The sequence below is a fragment of the Bos taurus genome, chromosome 5 (genome assembly GCF_002263795.3).
Source record: "Bos taurus isolate L1 Dominette 01449 registration number 42190680 breed Hereford chromosome 5, ARS-UCD2.0, whole genome shotgun sequence".
NCBI classification, from domain to species: domain Eukaryota; kingdom Metazoa; phylum Chordata; class Mammalia; order Artiodactyla; family Bovidae; genus Bos; species Bos taurus.
In genome coordinates, this window is record NC_037332.1 from 24,489,743 (window position 1) to 24,515,733 (window position 25,991).

Consider the following 25,991-nt stretch of genomic DNA (forward strand, 5'->3'; position numbering starts at 1 on the left):
CGGAGCAACTAAGACTGCGCACCACAACTACTGAGCCTGTGCCCTAGAGTCTCTGCTCTGCAACGAGAGATGCGACCGCAGTGAGAAGCCGGAGCACTGCAGGTGAACTGCAGCCCCCGCAGAACAAAGACCCAGCACTGCCAAAAATAAATATACATACAATTATTTAAAAAAGAAAGCTGGGCCCGGTGAGAGTATACTTCCTTTCAAAGAATAACTTGAAATTTTGTTCAAAACATCTTTTAATGTGCATATGCTATGATTCAGCTATTTCATTTCTAGGGACATATTCTAATAAAATAAACAAGTATACAAAGAAAGATGGACAAAGATAATCTTTGTAGTGATAACCTGTAATAGTAAAAAGTTGTAAAAATCACAAATTTCCATTAGTAGTGAGCTGTAACTTATGTTATAAAATGGAATACTACACAGTCATTAGCACTGATAATGCAGAGGCATATTGGTTCATAAGTAGATTCATAACATGCTAGTAATGACAGAGGCAGGTTATAACACCATATATAGCATGAAATTTCACTTCTGTTAAGCAATACAGACACACATATACAGAATATAAATTAAAAAGTGTTAAGCAATTTATACACACATACATCCTAAACTATAAATTGAAAAAGTACAATTCTCTTCAAAATATGCTAGCATAAACTGTGATATACAGATGTGTGAGTTTTAATTTATATCCTACAAGTAAGCGCTTATTTAGCATCTTAAAGACTTAATTATATGTTGGGGCTTCCCAGATGGCTCAGTGGTAAAGAATCTGCCTGCCCATGCAGGAGACACGGGTTTGATCCTGGGTCAGGAAGATCCCCTGGAGAAGGAAATGGCAACCCACTCCAGTATTCTTGCCTGGGAAACCCATGGACGGAGGAGCTCAGCAGGCTACAGTCCATGGGGTCGCAAACAGTCAGACATGACCTAGTAATGACCAGAACAACAAATCACATGTTGACATGTCTATTATAAGGCTTCAATTACTTTTATTCTCTGATTAATATCAGAGCATTTGTTAATAACCATAATGGATATTGGAAATGATTGTTACTGATAAAAAGACACGTGTTGCAAATATATGGCTCAGCCTGAAATGTTATACCAGCAACTCTGCCACGGTCCAGCTGTGAGAATCAGGCGAGCCCAGCTGCCTCTGGCCCTCCAGCTCGTGTGGAGGTGGGTTCTGTGGTGTGAGCAGCCTGTGAGGCCAGCTGAATCCCACAGCTGCGGTGCTACAACTGCTCGCCCCACGTGCTTCCATTCAAGGTGCTCCACTTAGGGTCTGGAAGGCCAGGAACTGGGGGCTCACCGGCAGTTCCCAGCGTGGCTGTGTGCCCATCTGGTGATGCATGGTTGTCCCTGTAACAGGATTTGGTCCAGAGAACGGTTTTTGATTTACCCTTCTACCTCTTTGGGAAGCTGTGGCAATGGTCTTTGCCACGGGCCTCGCCATGGTCCTCACCTCCAGGGATCTGTAATCATTGGAGGCTACTGATACCTACCAAGCATGGCCTTATTAATTGTGAACTACTGAACTGACTTTGGTCACCGTGCAACCAAGGCTGTCGTATGCCGGAAATGCAGCAGTGATTACCTACAAATTGTGGGACACTGAGACTCCTGCCCACCCTTCTCCAAGGTTCTTTCTAATTTTTCCTGTAATGAACAGGCAGTATGTGTTTTCTAAGTAATAAATAAATAAAAGGAAACAAACTGCACAGACTGCACTGTCACCACCTGCTGGCAAATACTTAGAAGGGCCACTCAGGTTAAAGCAGACTCATCACCAGTAAGCAGCAGGGCTGAAGCTCTACTCACTGGCTTCAAGTCATTTTCTATTCAGGAGTGTAACATTTGGATTGTTCTGGAGGGGAAAAAAAAAATCACCTATTGTGATGGACAGCATACTTTAAAGTAGGAAGCTCTCTTTAAGCAAGCTGTGTTAAAAGAATTCTGACTTTTCCGAAGAAAAATACAGTTCCATTGACTGTGGTTTAAGTATAAAGAAAATCATACTCTGCTGGATGTAACATTATTAATTTGGTCATCTGTCAAATAGTCCACATGTTCTTAAATGCATCCCTCCCAACTATCAATGTGTAAAGCAAAATACATGTCTACTGGACCCGTCTTCACACAAACATCTATTACCTGATGACTGTAAGCTGAAAAAGGAAATGGCAACCCACTCCAGTACTCTTGCCTGGAAAATCCCATTAACAGAGGAGCCTGGAGGGCTACAGTTCATGGGGTTGCAAAGAATCAGACATAACTTAGCAATGAAACAACTATTGACTATAAGTTAGGTCTATATTCTATAAGATGTCAATCCACATCACCACTTGACTTTTTCCATTGCTGATGGCATTCCCACGCTTCCTTCAGCACCATCTACTGCCACAGCTGTTTGGCACTGTCTGAACAGAAGGCGTAAAAACAGCCCTTACTACCACTACCCATGTGCTGTGTGATCATCTGGGAGTTTCCTTCACAAAGCACCATCCCCAAACAAAATGTTCTCCTTTATACCTTCATTCACTCTTTTCTTATCACAGGATGGCATGTCTTTACCGTTGCCTGTCCACCCCACGCCATCTTCTTGAGGCCAGTATCAAATATCAGTAAAGCCTTGTTTAATTTATCCCCCAAGAAGTAAATGTTTCTTGCTCTGTGGTCTTGGAATACTGTGTTGGTCTCTTTCTAGCAGTACTTGCTTCATCCTAACTTAGACGATACTGTTGCAAACATGAGTTGTATGAACCAGCCGACATGCACACTTAGCGCTCATGGAGCACCCCCCGCTACCATGATGTTTGACAGGGGTGCCGTAAGTATCCACTGAGTATTTGCCAAGTTGAAAGTGTGAACCTCTGAATATATGGCTCAGATCTAAATAGCCACTGACTTGGATATGTGTGAGCACACTCTTCACACACATACAAACACACATACACACCACGGATATAACCAGCTCAGGTGGTGAGAGATGATACCAACCACAGTAAGAATGCCACCGAGGTCAGCAGCTTCACATGCAAAGCCAAAACAGTGCCATGGGCTACACCCAGTTTAAATCATTTTAAGGACCTGGTTCTTTGGCTGTTTTTAATCAGGGGGTCGTCAAAATGGACTCAATCAGTAAGGCTAGAATCTCTTCAGTCTTAATATCTCTGCTGAATTTCTAACAGGAATATCAGTATCTTAGCCTCAGGGTTCGGGTTCTGTAAGCAAAGCCAATCCCGCACAGCCACAGATGGCAGGAAAAGGCAGCAGTTACAACAACTCCATGACGGGACAGCCTTTCCCCAGGCTGCTCTCTGGGCAACAGGGCCTCCTGGTGGCACAGGACTCGTGTGTGCGACAGGCCACAGGTGACCGCCTCCCTCTCCCTGCCAACCTCTGCTGTCTTCCGTGCCCGACTCCCATCACCCCAGCTCAGGAAACAGGAAGGCTGCTGCCCTCAGAACATCCATCCTGCCAGTTCACCCCATTCCACCCTGTCCTCTCTCCAATGGAAGAGGATGCTACAAGGACACCCCACGCCACTTCCAACCATCTCTCTCTCCCATTACACCCCTCACACACTACTCATCATTTCTATAAATTATTTACACATCCTATTAATAAATATGTTACTTGGAATCCTTGCTTGAAATGAATCGAAAACAGACAAATCCTTTTAACAGGGAGGATGGGGAGCAAGGGCCCACTGTGAGCGTGACACACACACACCCAGTGGTTATTCACACAGAGGGCACACAAGACTGTACCTGCAACTGGTAATCCACTCTCCACACTGGAAGGGACTACATCGGTCCTCTAATTTCAGGAGGGCCCAGACTTTCGGATTCCAAGGCAGGTGCAACTCTCTCCCCCACACGATCATCCTACATAATTAAAAGGGAAGGAACAACATGGAGCTGCCAATACTCTATTTTACCAATTTGGGGACTTTTTAAAATCACCATCTCTTTTGGAAAAGGATTCTTTAGTATCACAAAGGAACATGCTACCAGAATGACAATGATTAAATTTAGCTTTATGAAACTGACTTCGTTGCATTTCCTCTGTCATGGACCTGAGCTGGTTTGGGGATAGACTAATAGGAATCAGTGACCTAGATTGTTCCAAAGTTTCAGATCCTCCAAGAACCAAAGTTTTAGATGTTAAAGATATTATATCATTACTGTACATTATTTCAGTACAGTTAATATTTTTGATTAAATAAACTCACATTTTTAGTTTTCTTTTAAAAGAAAACTATAGATCATGTCCATAAAGGAAAAATCAATATCACCTGCCACAAATAAAAGCAACCACAAATGAATGCAATAAAAACAAAACATGTTATTAAATTCCAGCTAGATACTATTGCCTGGTCTCTCTCTGCACTGCCAAGGGAGATTGGCAAGTGTTAGAGCCGTTATTAAAGACTATCATTAAAAAAGCTTTCTCTTTGACAAGATCAGAGGGTTGAAATTAAATTGAAAAGAAATTACTTTCACACAAGGTGATGCAATATTATTTAGTGCTAGATCCAGGCTCCATCTAAAATCATCTCTAGTGGTTCATGTCCTACTCAAGAGGCATACTAATCAAGACACTTTGGTGGCTGAATCTCATTCATTCATTCAACACACTTCCTGAGCACCTACTACGTTCCAAGCAAGGTACACAATAGAATGAACAAAACAAACGTGGTACGTTTCACAAAAAAGCTCACCTTTCAGTGGTGAAACCTACATTAAACAAACGGCGACACAAAGTGTATTTGTGGGGACTTCCCGGCTGGTCCAGTGGTTAAGACTCCATGCTTCCGCTACAGGGGGCATAGGTTTGATCTGTGGTCAGGGAATTAATATCCCACGTGCCACACAGTGCAGTCAAAAAATGAAAAAAAAACTCAAAAAAAGTATATTTGTGCTGTTTTATATAAATATATGTAGATACGTGTAAGATATATCAAAATATGATATGCCTGTGATAAGGTTGTATACACACACACACACACAAACATGCCTTTATTTGTTAAGTGCTATAAACAAAAAAGGGCTTCCCAGGTGGCACTAGTGGTAAAGAACCCACCTGCCAATGAAGGAGATATAAGACACAAGGGTTCGATCCCTGGGTCGGGAAGATTCCCTGAAGGAAGACACGGCAACCCACTCCAGTATTCTTGCCTGGAGAATCCCATGGACAGAGGAGCCTGGCAAGCTACAGTTCACAGGGTCGCAAAGAGTTGCACAGAACTGAAGCAATTTAGCAGGCATGCATAAAGAGAAAAGAACAAGGTGTCATGGTATAGTTTTATTGGTAAGACTCTAAACAAGGGGTTCAGGAAAACCCTATGTGAATGTAACAATTAGGTTGAGCCTACAGGAAGAGCAAGATTTAGCAGGCTGAAAGTGTCGGGGGAGGGGCGGGGGAGAATGCGTGGGGCATTCTAGGCAGAGGTAACCATAGTGTAGACAAGAGCTTGGCTCCTCTGGGGAACTGGAAAAAAGAAGCGTGGCTGGAATGCAGCAAGTAGAGGAAGAGTTTTCCAGCCTCTGTCGAGTGATCAGAACCTTTCTACCTCTCTCTGCAAAGATCTCTTCCATTCTTACACCACTCCCCAGAAATGTCTCCTTTTACTAAAGAGAAACCCATCTCTCTGCCTCATTTAATGAGTTTACACATTAATATAGCAGTTCAACCCTTTGCCTCATAGACAGAAAAAAATTCAACCCTTCTTCCACATGGGAGCCCATTATATATCTGCAGAGAGCTAGCATGTTACACCTGAAGCTTCTCTTCCAAATTAAACAACACCCAAGTTTCTGCGCTACATATGGTCTGTGTCACTCTTGCATGGAAGGTAGATTTTCCAAGGCCCATTTCTGTCATGGCATTAGAATTTCCCTCTCCACATATAATCCAAAGTTTGTTTTCAGCCTTGGGTATTCTTTTATTTTGCTCTGTTAGAAACAGCTTTTCTGGATAATACCCAAATAAGTTAAGGTCAGGCCTGAATTTCTTAAGAACTGGGAAATCTCAAATGTATACCATCATTAATATTTATTTCTTCTTTCATGTCTCTTTCCCACATCTTGGAAGACATATTTCATTTGTAGGGGTGGGCTAAGGATCTTTTTCAAATAATGGAGTGGCAATAGATTCTGATCTAAACTGAATTCAAAGATATCATACTCAAAACTTGCAGTATAAAAAAACACACAAGTTATTATTGCTCAAACTGACCATCCATTTATTTGGAAGACTCTGGGAAGGTGCATGTAATGCAAGAAAACTGCTCTGGATTGCTTCACGTCCAGCCCCAGACTCCCTGGAAACTAGGGTGAGGTTACAGGGACAGTGCTGTGTAAGCAGGGCACTCTGCCAAGCAGGGCTCACATATCTCCACTTCAAGACTGGAGTGGAAAAACAGACCAAAACTCTCATGAATAAATAGTGTATCCTTGGCATGCTGGATGAAAGTTAAGTGGCCTTTAACACAATTTATCCAAATAAATTGGCATCTCTCAGTATTCCTACCCGCTGCCTCCCTGCCCTCTCCCCTCTTATCATATTAGGTCCAATTTCTAGCTGCTTCCTGTTGCAAGGTGAATTGTCCCAGGGAAAAAAAGGTTGTTTCCACGTGATCTCTTATTCCTGAAGCTTCTTTCACTCTGTGGCTGTCATATTACCCATTACCCCTTCATCAGGTGAGGCCCTGTGGTCTGAGGAAAAGCAGAAGAAATTCAAAGGCAATGAGCTGCTTCTTCCCTATTAGTCCTAATACCTTTAGGGTAGGTAGTGGGAGATACTGAATAGAACAGAGAAAGTCTGTCTTCTCATTAGCCTGCCCATCACAGCTCTCCTTCAGCATGTAATCTGAAGAAGTACCATGCAGGTATGAGTAAAATTGTATCACCAATAGCATTAAAGCTTAGTGAATTTAAGTGACAGATGAAAGGGCTTCTCTGTCTCACCAGAAGCAGCCGACACGTAAAGCTGTAGGGAACAGTGTTCCCATTAAAATACCAACTCCTAGAGGGCAGAGGGGGCTTCCCAGGTGGCGCTAGTTGTAAAGAACCCACCTGCCAATGCAGGAGACATAAGAGTTGCGGGTTCGATCCCTGGGTCGGGAAGATCCCCTGGAGGAGGGCATGGCAACACACTCCAGTATTCTTACCTGGGAAATTCCATGGACAGAGGAGCCTGAGAGGTTACAGTCCATGGGGTCGCAACAAGTCAGACACCATTGAGTGACTAACACTCACACTCGCTCTTTCTTCCACTTTACCCTTCCCTTCCCTGAAAAGACACTGTTTTGGTGAGACTCTAATGTTGTTTTCCTTTTTCCTTTTATTTTCGTGCTTTTATATTTGATGTTTAAAATCATCTTCAGGAAAATTCTGGGGGAAAAAGTGAAAGTGTTTGTGTAAATTGACACCAGTTGCTATAACAGATAACTCCCCAATCTTAGTAGCTTAACACAATCGATCTTCCCCTCAACTCATATAAATTCCCAAATGAGTGTTCTTTTTTTAAAAATTGGAGTTTAGTTGCTCTACAATGTTGTGTTAATATCTGCTGCACAGCAAAATGAATCAGCCATACATAGACACAGATCCCTCTTTGTCACCACAGAGCACTGAGTTCCCTGTGCTACAGAACAGGTTCTCATTAGTTATTTATTTTATACATGCGTGTGCTCAGTTGCTCAGTCATATCTGCCTCTTTGCTACCTCAAGGACTGTAGCCCACCAGGCTCCTCTGTCCATGGAATTTTTCAGGCAAGAATACTGGGGCAAATTGCCATTTCCTACTCCAGGGGATCTTCCCAGCCCAGGGATCGAGCTCACGTCTCCTCCGTCAGCAGGCAGATTCTTTACTACCGTGCTACCTGGGAAGCCCATTTTATACACGGTACTGTATCCACGTCAATCCCAATCCCCAAGTCATCCCACTCCCCTTTTGCCCCTTGGCGTCCATATGTTTGTTCTCTCTGTCTGTGTCTCTATTTCTACTTTGCAAATAGGCTCATCTGTACCACTTTCCTAGATTTGTTAAGTCTGCAACCCAATTTAAAAGCAAACTATGCCATCCAGTAAGCTTATTTCCTTAGAAGACATTATTTTAGAAAGTGCAGAGCAGAATATAATTTACAAGTCATTAAGAAAAACACCCTCTGCTGCTTTCCTAGCAAAACACTTCCCCACTCCTTGCTGACAGATGACTTCAAAACAGCCTCTGAAAGGAATCTTAACAACTGTGAGCAGTTGAATAGTGAACAGCACAAAGAAAGGAGGGTTTATTATGCATTTGTTTGCTTCTCAAGAAGAAGACTTAGGAGAGATTTTCTGGGGGCTCATCTTCCCCCAAATTTTTATTGATGCATGAACTTCAAACTCTTCATTGTAAAAATTTCAAATACACAAAAGAGAGAGACTAAAGAGATGAAGTAACTCTTTCAAGGTTTCCCAGCAACAGAGGCAGGATGTGAACCCAGGTCTAGTTAACTCTGCAGTCCAAGCCCTTAACGGTGCTACCACCCTACCACCTTCTGTTGACATGTTCATTGGTTCCAAAGTACAGGTGAAGGTTAATGTCCTTCTGAATCTAGTGTGTGTTGAGGATGGGAATAGATGGGAAAGGATAGAAGGAACTCTCCCGCCCAAGGTCTGGGGAAATCCCTGGGGCAGACAGGGACCCTGACAACAATTTACAGACATGACCTCGAGGGCATCAGCTTTTCCAGACCTCACCGGGAACGGCAGTAACCAACACCTATTCTGGGAAGTCCCTCTAACCAGCAGGCCACTCCAGGCTGTGGGTTCCTGTGGACCAGCCCCTGGTGCCCTGCTGAGTCAGAACATTCCCAATCCCACTAGGAAGAGGTGGATTATCAGACAAGTGTTGCTGAAGCAGACAGATGGCAAATTCAGACTATATAATCTGAAGTAAGATTACTAAAAGGATTGTTTACAAAGGTGTGGGTAGGGTATGGGGCCAAAACTCATGACCATAGGGACAGTCACCACCCAAGGCTCGATAGAGAGAAGGAAGGAACTGCTGAAGTCCCAGGAGGGAGGAATATGGAGACTCTCCTTCACCAGAGCTGAAACCTGTGGTCAAGGTGGACTCAGGAGCCAGAGGGGACTTAAGAGGGAGGAAGCTGGGAAAACTTACTTTACTATGAATCTTCTCTCCCAACCACTCTCACTGGCCTCCCCGCTGGCTGAAACCAATGGGGAAACCAGAGGATGAGGGAGCCTGGTAGCTGGTTCACAGTTCATCTCCCAGGACTCAGAGCAGGATGGAGAAGGAGGGCTGGGGCTGCCGGTGAAAGCTGGCAGGACACAGGGGCTCACAGCCACCTTCCTGATGGTACCAAGCCACGGCTTAAGTGGACACATACTCGGCAATGCCCAGGACTCTAGCTCTCCAAACATTCAATGGGCCGCCTTCTCCCCACATCTGCCTACGGTGGCTCAGAGCAGCTGAAGCGATCAGAGCACACTGCTCCTCAGTTCAAAACCTTCCAACATTGTCCACCTCATTCAGAATAAATCCAAGTCCCAGAATGGTCTGTGAAGCTCTTTATAAGCTGGCTTCTGCCGCCCTCTCTGGTCTTACTGCCTGACTCACACGTGTAAACGTGGGTGTGTACTGAATGAATTAATGAACACGCACAAGCATGAGAGACAGAACTGCTTCATTTCAGCTGAGCTCTGCTTCTGAGTTCTCACCTCAGTGCCCCAGAGCACTTGGCCAAGCCCTGTAGCGGAGCTGTACTTTCATCACACCTATTGTTAATGGTTTTTCATAACTATCAAGGTAATTCACGTTCATTGTAGAAAAAGAACAAAAATTTGAAGATTAATTCAGCCACTGTCAACAGAGCTTTTATGCATATATTTAGTATACAAAACTGGTATACTATTATGATTTTGAGAGTTTCAAAGAATAGCAAGAAGAGATAAGAAAGCCTTCCTCAGCAATCAATGCAAAGAAATAGAGGAAAACAACAGAATGGGAATGACTAGAGATCTCTTCAACAAAATTAGAGATACCAAGGGAACATGTCATGCAAAGATGGCCTCAATAAAAGACAGAAATGGTATGGACCTAACAGAAGCAGAAAATATTAAGAAGAGATGGCAAGAATACACAGAAGAACTGTACAAAAAAGATCTTCACGACCAAGATAATCACAATGGTGTGATCACTCACCTGGAGCCAGACATCCTGGAATGTGAAGTCAAGTGGGCCTTAGGAAGCATCACTATGAACAAAGCTAGTGGAGGTGATGGAATTCCAGTGGAGCTATTTCAAATCCTGAAAGATGATGCTGTCAAAGTGCTCCACTCAATATGCCAGCAAATTTGGAAAACTCAGCAGTGGCTACAGGACTGGAAAAGGTCAGTTTTTATTCCAATCCCAAAAAAGGCAATGCCAAAGAATGCTCAAACTACCGCACAATTGCACTCATCTCACATGCTAGTAAAGTAATGCTCAATATTCTCCAAGCCAGGCTTCAGCAATACGTGAACCGTGAACTTCCAGATGTTCAAGCTGGTTTTAGAAAAGGCAGAGGAACCAGAGATCGAATTGCCAACATCCGCTGGATCATGGAAAAAGCAAGAGAGTTTCAGAAAAATATCTATTTCTGCTTTATTGACTATGCCAAAGCCTTTGACTGTGTGGATCACAATAAACTGTGGAAAATTCTGAAAGAGAAGGGAATACCAGACCACCTGACCTGCCTCTTGAGAAACCTATATGCAGGTCAGGAGGCAACAGTTAGAACTGGACATGGAACAACAGACTGGTTTAAAATAGGAAAAGGAGTACGTCAAGGCTGTATATTGTCACCCTGCTTATTTAACTTCTATGCAGAGTACATCATGAGAAACGCTGGGCTGGAAGAAGCACAGGCTGGAATCAAGATTGCCGGGAGAAATATCAAGAACCTCAGATATGCAGATGACACCACCCTTATGGCAGAAAGTGAAGAGGAACTAAGAAGCCTCTTGATGAAAGTGAAAGAAGAGAGTGAAAAAGTTGGCTTAAAGCTCAACATTCAGAAAACGAAGATCATGGCATCTGGTCCCATCACTTCATGGGAAATAGATGGGGAAACAGTGGAAACAGTGTCAGACTTTATTTTGGGGGGCTCCAAAATCACTACAGATAGTGACTGCAGCCATGAAATTAAAAGACGCTTACTCCTTGGAAGGAAAGTTATGACCAACCTAGATAGCATATTGAAAAGCAGAGACATTACTCTGCCAACAAAGGTCCATCTAGTCAAGGCTATGGTTTTTCCAGTGGTCATGTATGGATGTGAGAGTTGGACTGTGAAGAAGGCTGAGCGCTGAAGAATTGATGCTTTTGAACCGTGGTGTTGGAGAAGACTCCTTGAGAGTCCCTTGGACTGCAAGGACATCCAACCAGTTCATTCTGAAGGAGACCAGCCCTGGGATTTCTTTGGAAGGAATGATGCTAAAGCTGAAACTCCAGTACTTTGGCCACCTCATGCAAAGAGTTGACTCATTGGAAAAGACTCTGATGCTGGAAGGGATTGGAGGCAGGAGGAAAAGGGGACAACAGAGGATGAGATGGTTGGATGGCATCACCGACTCGATGGACGTGAGTTTGAGTGAATTCCGGGAGTTGGTGATGGACAGGGAGGCCTGGCATACTGCGATTCATGGGGTCACAGAGTCGGACACGACTGAGCGAATGAACTGTTTGAACCGATTCTCATTTAACAATGTGGCATTAAACTTTCTTCCAAAACATATTGTTTCAAGACTGCATTGCATTTCACTGAGTCTCCAAACTAATGTCACTAACTAATCCCCTACTACTGTACATTCCATTTGTTTCCCTTTTTCTAGCTATCATAAAAAATAATAAACATTCTTTCATATCCACATATGTTTCCATTATTATATGCTCCAGACAGATTCCTATAACTGCTTGACAAATGCAAATACAAATTAGAGCATTTCGAAGTATTACTGAATTGCTCTCCAGAACAAGTGCCTCGATTAACACTCCCAGTATCGGTATTTAAATACAGTCATCTCCTTTTTCTTTCACTAATACTGGGTATTAATATTTTTAAATATATATAATACCATGTTGAAACTGTCAATTTTCTATCTCTATTAAATAATTAGATCACAGATTTCTTGAGAAAGAAAACTGTCTTTGACTTCTGATATACAGCAGGCACTTGATGTTGGAAGGATGGATGAATGGATAGATGGATGGATTGGATGGATGGACGGATGGATGGATGGATGGACTGGACAGACTAGATGGATTGAATAGATGAATTTTGTTAAGGAGTACCAAGAAAGACACTGAGCCACATGAATAAGTTGTCTTTTTCCAATTTCTAGGACACTCCTGACTGGTTTGTGTATTCATCACGGTGACAGTCTCTCCTCTTTGGTTAAATTCCACTGGGCATCACTTTGCTTTTGATTATAAAGCATTGGGCTCATATTCCACCAAATCTGGCTCTCCCTCCCAGTTGGCTTCAGCAAAGAGGTATTAAAATTACTAATTTGGGCTTACGTGTTTACAGTCTCAAGTATAACTAATTAACATTTTAACAGCAGAATAACAAGTCCCAGATTTTCCTTAGTAAAGCAAAACTGAAAGTAAACAGCATAATGGACTGCTCCATAGCATCCAAACCCACCACCTAGAAAGATATCATCACCAGGGGCTGCAGCTTACCGAGAATCTGTACTGAGAGAAATTTAACCCAGTGATGCCACCATGGGGAGCTGCCTGGTACCCATTCACCCCATGTGCAGACCACAACTTGTCAGTCCTCGGGGAATCAGTAAGGGGAGGGGCTGGAGTCTTGTCTGCTGGTGTAGCCCCTGTGCCCAGCATTGTCTGAAACACGGTAAAGTGAGGTGAAGTGAAAGTCACTCGGTTTCGTCTGACTCTTTGAGACTCCATGGACTGAGTCCATGGAATTCTCCAGACAGAATACTGGAGTGGGTAGCCTTTCCCTTCTCCAGGGGATCTTCCCAACTCAGGGATCAAACCCAGGTATCCCGCATTGCAGGCAGATTTCTTTACCAGCTGAGCCACTAGGGAAGCCCAAGAATACTGGTGCGGGTAGCCTATCCCTTCTCCAGTGGATCTTCCCAACCCAGGGCCTCCTGCATTGCAAGCAGATTCTTTACCAACTGAGCTATGAGGGAAGCCTCTGACGCATGGTAAATACCGGTTAAGTGTCTAGTGAATAAGCAGACCCCAAAGAGAGGGAATATGGGGCAAGAAGATTCATGGAAGCCTGGTTATACTGAGTGGGCTATACTGCTCATAAATTCTTGAACCTGGATTTGGACCTAGGTCAGAAACAACCCCATTCACTTTCTCTGTTCTATGCTGTCTTTCCACATTAGAGAACAATGTTTAATGCCCTCTTTCTGAAAACCTGTGCTGCAATAAATAATCTGAGTCACAGTTTCAAATTTAAAGTGCCTCAAATAATCAATCATATTTCATCTACTGTGAAGGGGTTCTCACAGCAACATTCCCCCTGTTTCTAATGACCCCAGTATGCTAAAAAGATATGGAAGCAAGAACTACTGTCTATCCACAACAAACTGGCACTGAAATCATAGGCTTCTTGGGCTGGGAAGACAGAAGCAAAATGAACAATGTACTCTCCAATTTGCTTTTGTTTTTTCATATGTACCCTGTGGCTGGAGATAAGAGTTAATCACTTTAATGACATCAAGTGCCAATAACAGCTTATGTGCAAACATAGCAGAAGAAGCCGTATAACTTATCTACTCATTTATTTGGCATTAGGCACCATGGAACCCAGGAGACCCCAGTTCAATCCCTGGATTGGGAAGATTCCTTGGAGAAGGGAAAGGCAACCCACTCCAGTATTCTGGCCTGGAGAATTCCATGGACTGTATAGCCCATGGGGTCACAAAGAGTCGGACACAACTGAACAACTTTTACTTTCAGGCACCATGGAAACAAAGACAGGAGGTTCCTCCTACCCTCATGATTGTCAACTGGAGAGATCTATACACAATCTATCAGAGTACAATATGGAAAAAGCACAAAGAGACCCATGTTCATGTTACAGGAAGTTTCTGACCAGGTTTCTCAAGGAGGTGAGAAGTTGTGGCCTTAAGAAAAAAGAATGGACTGTTAGAAAGCAAGAAGGACCATGAATTATATTAGTTGAGAATATATTAATTATACTAGAAGTTACTCATTGAGTGCCCTACTATGGAACCAGGATACCCTCACTAAGGTAGAACCTGTTATTATCCCCATTTTAGAGAGGAGGAAGCTGAAGCTTAGTTTAAATAATTTGCCCAGCTAGTTAAGTTCCTAACCATAAGGAGAAGCAACTGAAAGTAAAGATGTGAAAACTGTATATAACAATCATTGTCCCAAATACCACTTGAAAATTAGGTGTAAACTTACTGATGATCTGCTGTTACATAACAAGCTACTTTCAACACTTAATGGTATAAATAAATAAACATTTATTATCTTTTAGTTTCTGTGAGTCAAGAGTTGAGGAGCAGCTTAGTTGGGCTGTTCTGACTCAAGATCCCTCAGGAGTTTGCAGTCAAGATGGCAACTGAGGCTGTGTTCATCTGAAGACTTGACTGGGGCTGGAAGATCTATTTCCAAGACGGCTGCTGGCATGAAGCCTTCATTTTCTTGCTTTGGGAATCTCTCCACAGGAGTCAATATCCTCATGCCATGGCCCTTGGCTTCCCCAGAACTAGTACTTCAAAGGAGAGCAACACAGAAGCCACAGTGCCTTTTATGACTTACTCTCCAAAGTCTGACATCATCCCTTCCTCAACTTTCTATTAATTAGAAGTGAGTTTTGGGGGGTTTCCCTCGGGGTCCAGTGGTTAAGAATCTGCCTTGCAATGCAGGGGACACAGGTTCAATCTGTGGTTGGAGAACTAAGATCCCATATGCCAAGGAGCAACTAAACCCACGCACTGCAAAATACTGAGCCTGTGTGCCACAACCAGAGACCCAACGACGACCCCTCGTGCTGCAGCTGAGACCCGAAGCAGCCAAATAGGTATTTTTTAAAAAGAAGCAGTGAGTTGTTAAGCACAGGCCATAACCAAGGGGAAGACAATCTCTTCTACCTTTTAAATGGAGGAGAATATTTGGACATATTTTTAAACCACCACTAGACCTCAGACTGGAAATTAGAATTGACTGCAAGGACCCTATCTAGAGAAAAAGATTTGCATCCCAGAAAAAAGGGGGTGGCAAATAAACCAGGTCCCAGGTGCTGGGGAAATAAGAGGGCAGCTCTAGGCCATCAAAGGGCCAGGGAGCTGTTCACATTCATTAAAGACTGAGGTGGAATTATTTGAGAGGAGTTAGGTGCCTGGTAAAATTCATAGGTTTTGAAACAGCAACATGCAGTTTAAAAAAAATACTTCTCTACTGTTATTAATTTCTTTTGGTTTTCCCTGCCATTGAGCAAAAGCTCTTTTGAAAATGTTTTTACTTCTTAGATGTGTTTCTAGAAAGGAGTTGGGCTGGATAGAAACAAAGGAATTAAGATCTCAGGAGCAGAGGGGAGTGGCAGCCAGGACCAAGGGGAGGGAGACCAGGGGGTTGGAAGAGGAGGAGCAGGGCCCCCGGGTAAGCTGCTCCCACCAGAGAGTCTCCTTCAGGGCTCTCCTGGGCATGCTGCAGACCGGTGAAAACTGGTGTTCTGTTCAAAAGGGCGGGGCTCCTCCGTTTCAGAGCATGCAGAACCTAGATGGAAATGAACCTCCGAGCCCAGAAAGCTGAATGTTAAACAACCAATTTACATGACCTCCCAAATGCAAAAATACAGACCATGAAAGGTCTTAACATATTGCACACAGTGTCTGCACCAAGTTGGAGAAAAATAGAGGAGGCAAAGCCAAGAGAAAGATGAACATCGTGGCAAAATGAATGATGTTCAGCTGGACCTGGGTTCGAATTCTAGCGTCTTCTCTCACCAGCTGGGACACGGTGGGAAAGCTCTTCTTTCTGAGGTTTGATTCTCTTATTGTAAAGATGGGGGTACTAGCAATTTCCTCACCAAGTGGTGAGGATTTAATGAGCGACGTAAGCGTTCGATGATGGTCATATTATTAACACACAACAGGGTAGCCAAGATATGAAGTTGACCTTTAGGAATAAAAACGGAGAACGTTTGCTCATTTTCTCCATCTCGGTGTACAGTTTATGAGAAATCCTCTCAAGCGTTGCTCAGAGAACAGATGGTGAGTCAGGCACCTTCTCTCCCTCTCCCAGCCTCCCTGACCTCCAATGCTCTGCTCTCCAGGGCAAGGGGCCGGCCCCACCTCCCCTGGGCTAGCAGGGGAAAACGCAAAGAGCTGCTGTCCCCACAATACCAGCAGCATCTCCAGATGGGGTAAGTTCTGGGGAGGAGCTGGGGCAGTGAACTCCCAGGGTTCCTTCATCCCCATCTTTCTGAGACCATGGGTTTTTTTGCCCAGCATAGTTTAGGTCAGTTCAGTTGCTCAGTCGTGTCCGATTCTTTGCGACCCCATGAATCACAGCACGCCAGGCCTCCCTGTCCATCACCAACTCCCGGAGTTCACTCAAACTCATGTCCATCGAGTCGGTGGTGCCATCCAGCCATCTCATCCTCTGTCATCCCCTTCTCCTCCTGCCCCCAACCCCCTCCAGCATCAGAATCTTTTCCAATGAGTCAAGCCCTACTCAACAGCAGCTTTTTCACATCCCAGAAATCAGGCACCACGGTGGCCCTGTGGGCCTCCTGGAATCCTAGGGAACGGGATGCTGGAATACTCGGGAAAGGGGTACTAAGGGTAGGTAAGGACCCTCTCTGCAGCACACAGTGAGAAATAATCCCTTCAGGGTTATTATCACTTCAGCTTCAGGTCACAAGCCACAGAGCAATATAAGCTCATAACCAGTGGGGCTGTGTGCCTACGGCCAGCAGTGCAGTTCGAAGGCCTTTATGAAAAGGAAAACAAATTACACAGGTGTTATAAGGTACCTTAAAAGAAGCTGATGGCAACACAGATGCAACTAAGCATTATCCTAGGCGAAGTAAGTCAGAAAGAGAAAGACAAAAGCCGTACGACACCACTTATCGTGGAATCTAAGGTAGGGCACAAATGAACCTATCCACAAAACGGAGACAGACTCACAGGCAGAGAGATCAGATTTGCGGTCGCCAAGGGACAGGGGGAGGCTGGAGTGGGAATGTGGGGTTGGTAGATGTAAACCATCGCATCTAGCATGGGTAAAAGAACAAAACCCCACTGTATAGTCCAGGGAACTATATCCAGTCTCCTGGAAAGAACCATCATGAAAAATATTTTAAAAGGAATGTCTATACGTGCAAAGCTCACTCACTCTGCTATATAGCAGAGATGGAACAATGCTGTAAATCAGGTTTTTTAAAAAGCTGATGAAAGGATAATTGCTGTTTCCCACTCCACATGACCAAGTGTCAACACATCAACAGGTCAGCTGGTCAGCTCACTCCCACTCTCCAGTGGGGAAGGGGACGAGCTGCAACCCAAAGCTGGCAGAACGCGCAGGGTGGAAACCGGCTGAAATTCCTTTCCAGACCTCGTCCTTACTGTTTCCCAAGTCTCATCAGGGAAACAGTTCCTTGACCTCCTTGATACCTTGCCAGCCAAACAGGAAACTTCAGGCCCACGTGGCCACGTCCCGTTAATAACGGAAGCACTCTCCTAAAAGCAGGCAAGCCCGGCTTTAGGAAGGATCCAATCAGCAGATACAATACAAAATTTTCATAAACGATTCATGCCTCTCCAGGGCTTCCCTGGGACTTCTCAGGAGCAGAGGGAAGACGGCACTGACAGCCTCCTGGGAAGTCAAATTATTCTGGAATCTTGGGGAATGAACAGAATGTGTTGCTATTTACTTTTAATAACAAAACCGCCTAGCACCTGTCTACACTTGTCTCTCAGTCAAAGAAAATGGTTATTGCTGTTACAGGGGAACGGCTGGCTCTAAGGGCTGCCAGACACACGTGCGCAGGGGAACTCAGGTGGACCCTCCGTGGAGTTAGGAGACACTTGATCGCACACCCACCAGGTAGCTCAGACTGACTCCGGCCGGCAGCTTCTGGCCCTTTCTGAGCAGTAGGAATTTTTCAAGTTCTCTGTACAATAGTTTCCTCATCCTCTGGGTCAACAACAACAGCCAAAACTTACTGAGCCCTTGTGATACAGCAGGTACTGTTCTGATACGTTATTATCTCTTTTCTTTTCACAGCTACCCTGAGAGGCAGGTTCTATCATCATCCCCGTATCCTACAAATGCAGAAAGTGAGACAAACGGAGTTTCAAGAAGGAAGCTAGCCAAGGTCCCGCAGCTGAAAGAACAGAGCTGGGATTCAAACTCACAGTCTGGTCCCAGAGCCTGTACACTTGCTACTGTGATATCCGAACTTGCTTATTGCATTCCATATGTGTTTCTGGGTTTTCTCATGACATTTGAGGATTAAGTCCTTCTCCCCTTCTTCGAAATCCTACCAAAACCAGGTGGCCTTCGATGGCAGGCATCTCATACCTGTTGGTCAGTGTCTATGTTTCAGCAGCCTCGACCCAGGAGAAGACTGCTGTTTCATGCTTTACAAAGAAAACCAAAACTTAACATTGACTTTTTGAGATTTCTTATGCCAAATGTTATTTTCTAGTGATGATGTAATTTTATTTCCCTAAAGAAGCAGAATAAAATGGTGGAACAAGGGTTTTGAAGAGAGAGAGAAAGGTTCCAATTGGCCTCCTGCCATTTCTTGATGAGTGACCTTAGGCAAGTTATTTAATCTCTCTCAGTCTGAGACTCCAAGCCTATAAAATGTGGGTAACCATACTTATCTTTGAATATTATGATGAGAAACGAAGGATATAAAGTATAGAAAGCATCTATTATAAGAGTAATTCTCTAAGGCTTTTTCCTGTTCTAAAGGCCTGTGACTCTGTAGCTATATCTCTTGGGTGGTTATACATCTTCAAGGAAGCAAGCGTTAGCTTTGCTGGCTTGCTTCATTCTCAAGCATGTCCTGGCTATGGAGCATCAACAAGCCTCCACTGAGTACTGTCCTCCAGTGCACGGCCCACGCCTTCCACCCCAGAGAGCACTAAGGCACACGTGTGTGCAAAGAGAACCAACCGTTCCAAGAAGAAAATGACCGAGCAGAAGACTGACAGGAGAAGGCACTTCCTGCTGCCCCTGTGTCAGGCTAGATGAGAGAAATTTTTAGGGAAGAGCAGACTGAGACAGGCAGAGAAGGTGAAAAAAAATTCAGTTCAGTTCAGTAGCTCAGTAGCTACTGTTGTGTTCGACTCTTTGCGACCCCATGAATCGCAGCACGCCAGGCCTCCCTGTCCATCACCAACTCCTGGAGTTCACCCAAACTCATGTCCATTGAGTTGGTGATGCTATCCAGCCATCTCATCCTCTGTCGTTCCCCTTCTCCTCCTGCCCTCAATCTTTCCCAGCATCAGGGTGTTTTCCAATGAGTCAGCTCTTCTCATCAGGTGGCCAAAGTATTGGAGTTTCAGCTTCAACATCAGTCCTTCCAATGAACACCCAGGACTGATCTCCTTTAGGAGGGACTGGTTGGATCTCCTTGCAGTCCAAGGGACTCTCAAGACTCTTCTCCAACACCACAGTTAAAAAGCATCAATTCTCTGGTGCTCAGCTTTCTTTATAGTCCAACTCTCACATCCATACACGACCACTGGAAAAACCATAGCCTTGACTAGACGGACCTTTGTCGGCAAAGTAATGTCTCTGCTTTTTAATATGCTGTCTAGGTTGGTCATAACTTTCCTTCCAAGGAGGAAGCGTCTTTTAATTTCATGGCTGCGATCACCATCTGCAGTGATTTTGGAACCCAAAAATATAAAGTCTGATACTGTTTCCACTGTTTCCCCATCTATCTGTCAGTTTCCCCATCTATCTGTCATGAAGTGAAGCCATGATCTTAGTTTTCTGAATGTTGAGCTTTAAGCCAACCTTTTCACTCTCTTCTTTCACTTTCATCAAGAGGCTTTTTAGTTCCTCTTCACTTTCTGCCATAAGGGTGGTGTCATATGCATATCTGAGGTTATTGATATTTCTCCTGGCAATCTTGATTCCAGCTTGTGCTTCTTCCAGCCCAGCATTTCTCATGATGTATTCTGCATAGAAGTTAAATAAGCAGGGTGACAATATACAGCCTTGACATACTCCTTTTCCTATTTGGAACCAGTCTGTTGTTCCATGTCCAGTTCTAACTGTTGCTTCCTGACCTGCATACAGATTTCTCAAGAGGCAGGTCAGGTGGTCTGGTATTCCCATCTCTTTAAGATAAAAAAAAATTTCAGGAAGGGCTCAGAAAGAGAGCACAGTGAGATCTGGAGTGTAAAGATGGAACATCACCAGCTATATTCAGTCAACAATAAGACAGCTGGTTAGGCAGCAGATTTAATGGCAGGAAGTTAGAATTAAACAAATAATTGATAGTGGATAGATTAGTTATATTTTGCTTTACCAAGTTCATGTATGTGACCCTACTTAATACTTACAAGGGCAATGCTAAGCTGGCATTATCTCTACTTTGCTATTGAGTCAGAGACACTCAAAGACTCTGGTGCTGGGAAAGACTGAAGGCAAAAGGAGAAGGGGGCGACAGAGGATGAGATGGTTAGACAGCATCACCAACTCAATGGACATGAAGAGGACAGTGGAGGACAGAGGAGCCTGGCATGCTGCGTCCATGGGGTCACCAAGAGTTGGACACAACTTAACAAATGAACAACAACAATGACTCAGTTCACTTTATTTCCAAATTTGATCCTCAAAATAATTAGAAAAGATGAAATATAATTAATCATATTTCATCCACTTCAAAGGGGTGCTCACGGCAACCTTCCCTCTGCTTCTGATGACCTCAGTATGCTAAAAAGATATGGAAGCAAGAACTATTGTCTACCCACAACAACTGGCACTAAAACCACAGGCTTCTTGGGCTGGGAAGACAGAAAGCAAAATGAGCAATGTATTCTCCAATTTGCTTTTGTTTTTTCATATGTACCCTCTGGCTGGAGATAAGAGCTAATCACTTAATGCCATCAAGTGCCAGTAATAACTTATGTGCAAGCATAGCAGAAGAAGTTGTATAACTTATCTATTCATTTATTTGGCATTAGGCACCATGGAAACAAAGACAGGAGGTTCCTCCTACCCTCATGATTATTATCTCCATATATAATGCTAACTTTATTATCCTGAAATGAAATCTAACTCATAAATAATGTAACAGCCATAACTGTGACAACTAAAACTGTCCCCCAAAATATCCAAAGTACTGTTGAGGGGATAGGATGCCCTCACCTACCCAAAGTCAAAGGTAGGGCCAAGTCACAAACTCAGGTCTCCAGACTTCTGGAACAAGGTTTTTCATTGAAAAGGTGGATGTGGCCAGAGTAGAGGACACAGACCACCAGAGCTATGAATGGGAAGCCTGAACATCAGTGAGGTCAGGCCTGCAGCTTCCTGTCCTTCTGCCACTGGCCACCGGTATTGAGAAGATGAAGACATTTCCATCCATCACATTCACTCCCATCCTCAGGTCTTCAGTCTCTAGAACTCATCTTGGCGAAATGGAAATTTTGTCTTCTGTTATGGTATAGAGTCCGTATCCCAGTTCTAACAAAAAGTGTAAAAATACAGGATTCTTCTTGAGAAGAATCATTTACATTCTCAATGGCCAATTCAAATCAAGTTATAATACAAAACACATTTGCTTTAAAAGTCTATGCTGGGAAGGAATGGAGACACAGAGGTAGAAAAGGGACAGTGGACACAGAAGGGGAAGGAGAGGGTGAGACTGAGAAAGTAACACTGACATATATACACCGCCATGTGTAAAACAGATAGCTAGCAGGAAGCTGCCATACAACACAGGGAGCCCAGCCTGGCACTCTGTGATGACTTAAGAGGGGTGGGATGAATTGCTCAACTGGGTAAAAGTGAAAGTGAAGTCGTGTCTGACTCTTTTGCGACCCCACAGATACCAGGCTCCTCTCTGTCCATGGGATTTTCTAGGCAAGAGTACTGGAGTGGGTTGCCATTTCCTTCTCCAGGAAATCTTCCCGACCCAGGGATGTAACCCAGGTCTCCTGCATTGTAGACAGACACTTTACCGTCTGAGCCACACCGGCTTATTTTGGGGTTATATATAGTCATGACTCGGAGAAGGCAACGGCAGCCTACTCCAGTACTCTTGCCTGGAAAATCCCATGGACGGAGGAGCCTGGTGGGCTGCAGTCCATGGGGTCGCTAAGAGTCAGGCACAACTGAGCGATTTCACTTTCACTTTTCACTTTCATGCATTGGAGAAGGAAATGGCAACCCACTCCAGTGTTCTTGCCTGGAGAATCCCAGGGACAGAGGAGCCTAGTGGGCTGCCGTCTATGGGGTCACACAGAGTTGGACACGACTGAAGTGACTTAGCAGCAGCAGCGTAGTCATGACTGATTCGGCTGTTGAATGCAGAAACCAACACAACACGGTAAAGCAATTATCCTCCGCTTAAAAAAAACAAAAAAACAAAAAAAACAGTCTGTGCTTGACTCTGGATTGGATTTACCTTCCTCTGGGTCAAGCCACCTGACAGGATGATGGCTTTAATCAACTCTACCAAAAAAAAGCAAAAGCAAAAAGACACCCAGAGCTCACATTTTGGAGCACTTCTGGTAGCTTCTAGACTGAAAATTTTAAGCACAGACTGTCAGGAACAAATGCAAAGCATTATTTTCATTCTTGTGGTTCAATTCACGTGCTCCAATGGCGTGTTAGCATGCTTGTAAACCTATGTGATGACCCATCAGACAGTGAGCAGCATGCGTGTCTCTCAGCTGGTTGCGTACCATTCTCTCAGCAGACATTAAATAACAAAACTACCGCCTAGGGACTGCTGTCCTGTGGCTCACTTCCCGAAGTTCTATCTACTCAGAATTATTCATTCCGCAAATGATTACCAAGCACCTACACGGCGCAAGGCACCATGAGAAGTTGAAAGCTGTCCCCGGTCCTCCCAGGATTCCACAATCTGATGAAGAAAAGGAGCCAGGTACCCAGGCAAAGAGCCCTGTGGGTGGGGGGTGGGGATGGGGTGGGACACGAAAGCCTGGGGAGATTGAACGGAGAGTCCAACCAATGTTTGCTTATGTGGTAAACAATGCTAGGAACGGTATGGATAAATAAAATCCACAGACAACCTCAGATTTAAACTAATCGAACAGGTCAAACCTGTTCAAAAGATTAACGGTAGCCTTAAACACATCTACTGTTGCCTGAGACTGGCTTATTAGAGGGAAGAGAGACTGCTGTTTATCGAAGTTCAGTTGAACGACTAATTCAGTTCAGTTGAGAGACTAATCACCAACTGAGAGAGAAGAGAATCATAGGCAAGAAGGAAATAACTTTAGCCGGGAAGTTTCTGGTGCTTGCAGTATAGGACAGACGTAAAGCAATATTGGGTACACATACAGTGATGTGTGTAGTCGCTCAGTCACGTCCGACTCTTTGCGATCCCACGGACTGTAGCCTACCAGGCTCCTTTGCCCATGGAGATTCTCCAGACAAGAATACTGCAGTGGGTTGCCATGCCCTCCTCCAGGAGATCTTCCCAACCCAGGGGTCAAACCCAGGTCTCACGCACTGCAGGCAGGTTCTTTACCATCTGAGCCACCAGGGAAGTCCGTGTATAGTGATATGGGTGTACAAAATTTAACAGCAAAAGACTTACAAACCAAGGGAAAGACAGAGCAAAAATATCTTTCAGATTTTTTAAAGTCCTCTGACACAAAGTTCAATTTTATTATCTCTGTCCTCACTTGTGAAAGAACAAAATTCTACAGTTTAAGAAATGGATAAATAGTGCCAAGATTTTCTTTTCTTTCTTACAACTTGGAAAATGAGATATTTTAATTTTCTTCTTTGTATTTTTTATACCAACCCCCTAATTTCTTCTCCAAAAAAGTATAGCATTCTATGCTATGGAGGGCAAAAGAAGACTGCTTTCATGATACAACACCTTCCGCTTGGAAAATGCTGTGATAGTGCTGCTAAGGTTTTTAATAGCTGCCTTGGGAAGCTATTAAAAAACATAGTTTACCCACGTAAAGTACATATTTCAGTGGGTTTAGTATGTTTATTATAGTGCAACCATCAACACAATCTAATTTCAGAACACTTTCATCCCAAAACAAAATCTTAAACCCATCATCAGTGACTCTCCATTTTCCCCTGACCCCTGACAACTGTACCTCCTCACAGGGAATTAAGTGAGGTTAAGTACAGAAGAGGAGTTCAAGAAACATAGCTCTTACCATCAAGATGATTTTTTTTTTTTTAAATAGAAAGGAGTAAGAAAATAATTGAGAAAACCATTTGATCCTTGCAATTTGCTTTTACTTTGGTCTCAACTTTCAGCTTAACCATGAAATATTTATGTCAAATAATATCTGCAACACTTAAATTGTTAACACAGGATCTTTTATATGAACCTCTGTCATCAGTTAGGGTTAGATTCAGCTGTGAGTAACAGAGACTCCAGATAATGATTTAAACAAAATAAAAATGTATTTCTCTTGTGTGTGAAAGTCCAGAGGCAGGCAGCACAAAGTCCTCACAGACCCCAAAATCTTCCAGGTCACCTTTCGTATACCCTTTGAGTGTCGACCTTGGTCTTACGATTCAATACGGTGGCTACAGTCATCATAACTGTGTTCCAGGCTCAAGGATGGAAGGAGGAATAGATAAGAAAGAGAGGGCAAAGAGCACCCACCAGTTTTTTCAAAAACATTCTGCAGGGTACCAAACAACCCTTCTACTCACATCCCATCAGCCAGAACTACTTCCCTGGCCTCTTCTGGTTGCATGGGAGGCTACAAAATGTAGTCTTTATCCTGGATGGCTTGTGCCCAACTAAGAGTTGTGAGCTCTGATAAGAAACGCATGAACATGAAGTCGTTAAGTATAATGAGCAGTCTCTGCCACAACAGATAATATGCTCAAAACTCAAGATATAACAAATGAGTATTTTAAAAGGAGGGTATCACTGATATCACTAAGTTCCACTTACGAGAAATTTGCAGAACTCGGGCTGCAAAGATTTACAAAAATAAAGGAAGAGCCAGTATTCAGAAGTGAGTCACAAATGAGATGAAAAGCTGTTGATAAACTGCTTGGAGATAACTAGTTCATCAACAGCTCTTTTTATCTACTTTGTGGATGATGACGTGAAAGAAAGTTCATTGATGCTTCAGAAAGTAATGCAATGGTAAAAGGGGGTATATTTTTGATCCAATAAACCTATATCCTGAATTGTCTTCAACAGTGACATAAAACTATATGTACAGATATGTTTGTTGAAAAGTATTCAATAAGAAAAAATACTTAACTGTACAGAACTGAATTATAGAATTAGTAAACAAAATGCTGTAATATATAGTCATTACAAATAAAATCCATGTACAAACTTTATCCTATGAAGTGAACAGAAGTTTTTTACTGATTGCTATTAGATATACATTAAATGCATATAATGAAAACATGAATTAAACTTTTTAATAATGACCAACTGGGATAGGTGCCCCAGACCAGTAGAAAGCTAGATGGGCTTTATATAAAGTCAAAATAATTCTCTGTTCTGTCGGCCTGAAGAAAAAATAAAAGAAATTTCAATCAACATATAGCACCAACTTAGCCAAAATGACGCCTCATGTATGACTCTAACCAAAACTGTAAAACAGCTACATAGCTAACTGTTCTGAATGTACCTCCTTCTCCTACCCTGTATCATTTAATGGCATTAAAAATAAATAGATCACTGACAATGTGGAGACTAGGAGGCAAAGGAGTAACTTCAAGAGTTTAAAAAAAAAAAA

At 43.4% G+C, this 25,991-nt stretch overlaps 1 protein-coding gene across 5 annotated transcripts in view; it reads right to left on the bottom strand.

Annotated features, from left to right (window-relative positions):
• The window catches only part of TMCC3 (transmembrane and coiled-coil domain family 3), a 288,555-nt gene that overhangs the window by 182,814 nt on the left and 79,750 nt on the right, over positions 1 to 25,991 (bottom strand). Inside the window, exon 2 of one of the 5 annotated variants that reach the window (XM_015470918.3) lies at positions 3,789 to 3,905. The exons of the other annotated variants lie outside the window; for them this stretch is intronic. The gene's annotated coding sequence lies outside the window, so the exon portion shown is untranslated. The remainder of the gene's footprint in view (positions 1 to 3,788; positions 3,906 to 25,991) is intronic. 5 annotated transcript variants of the gene reach the window in all.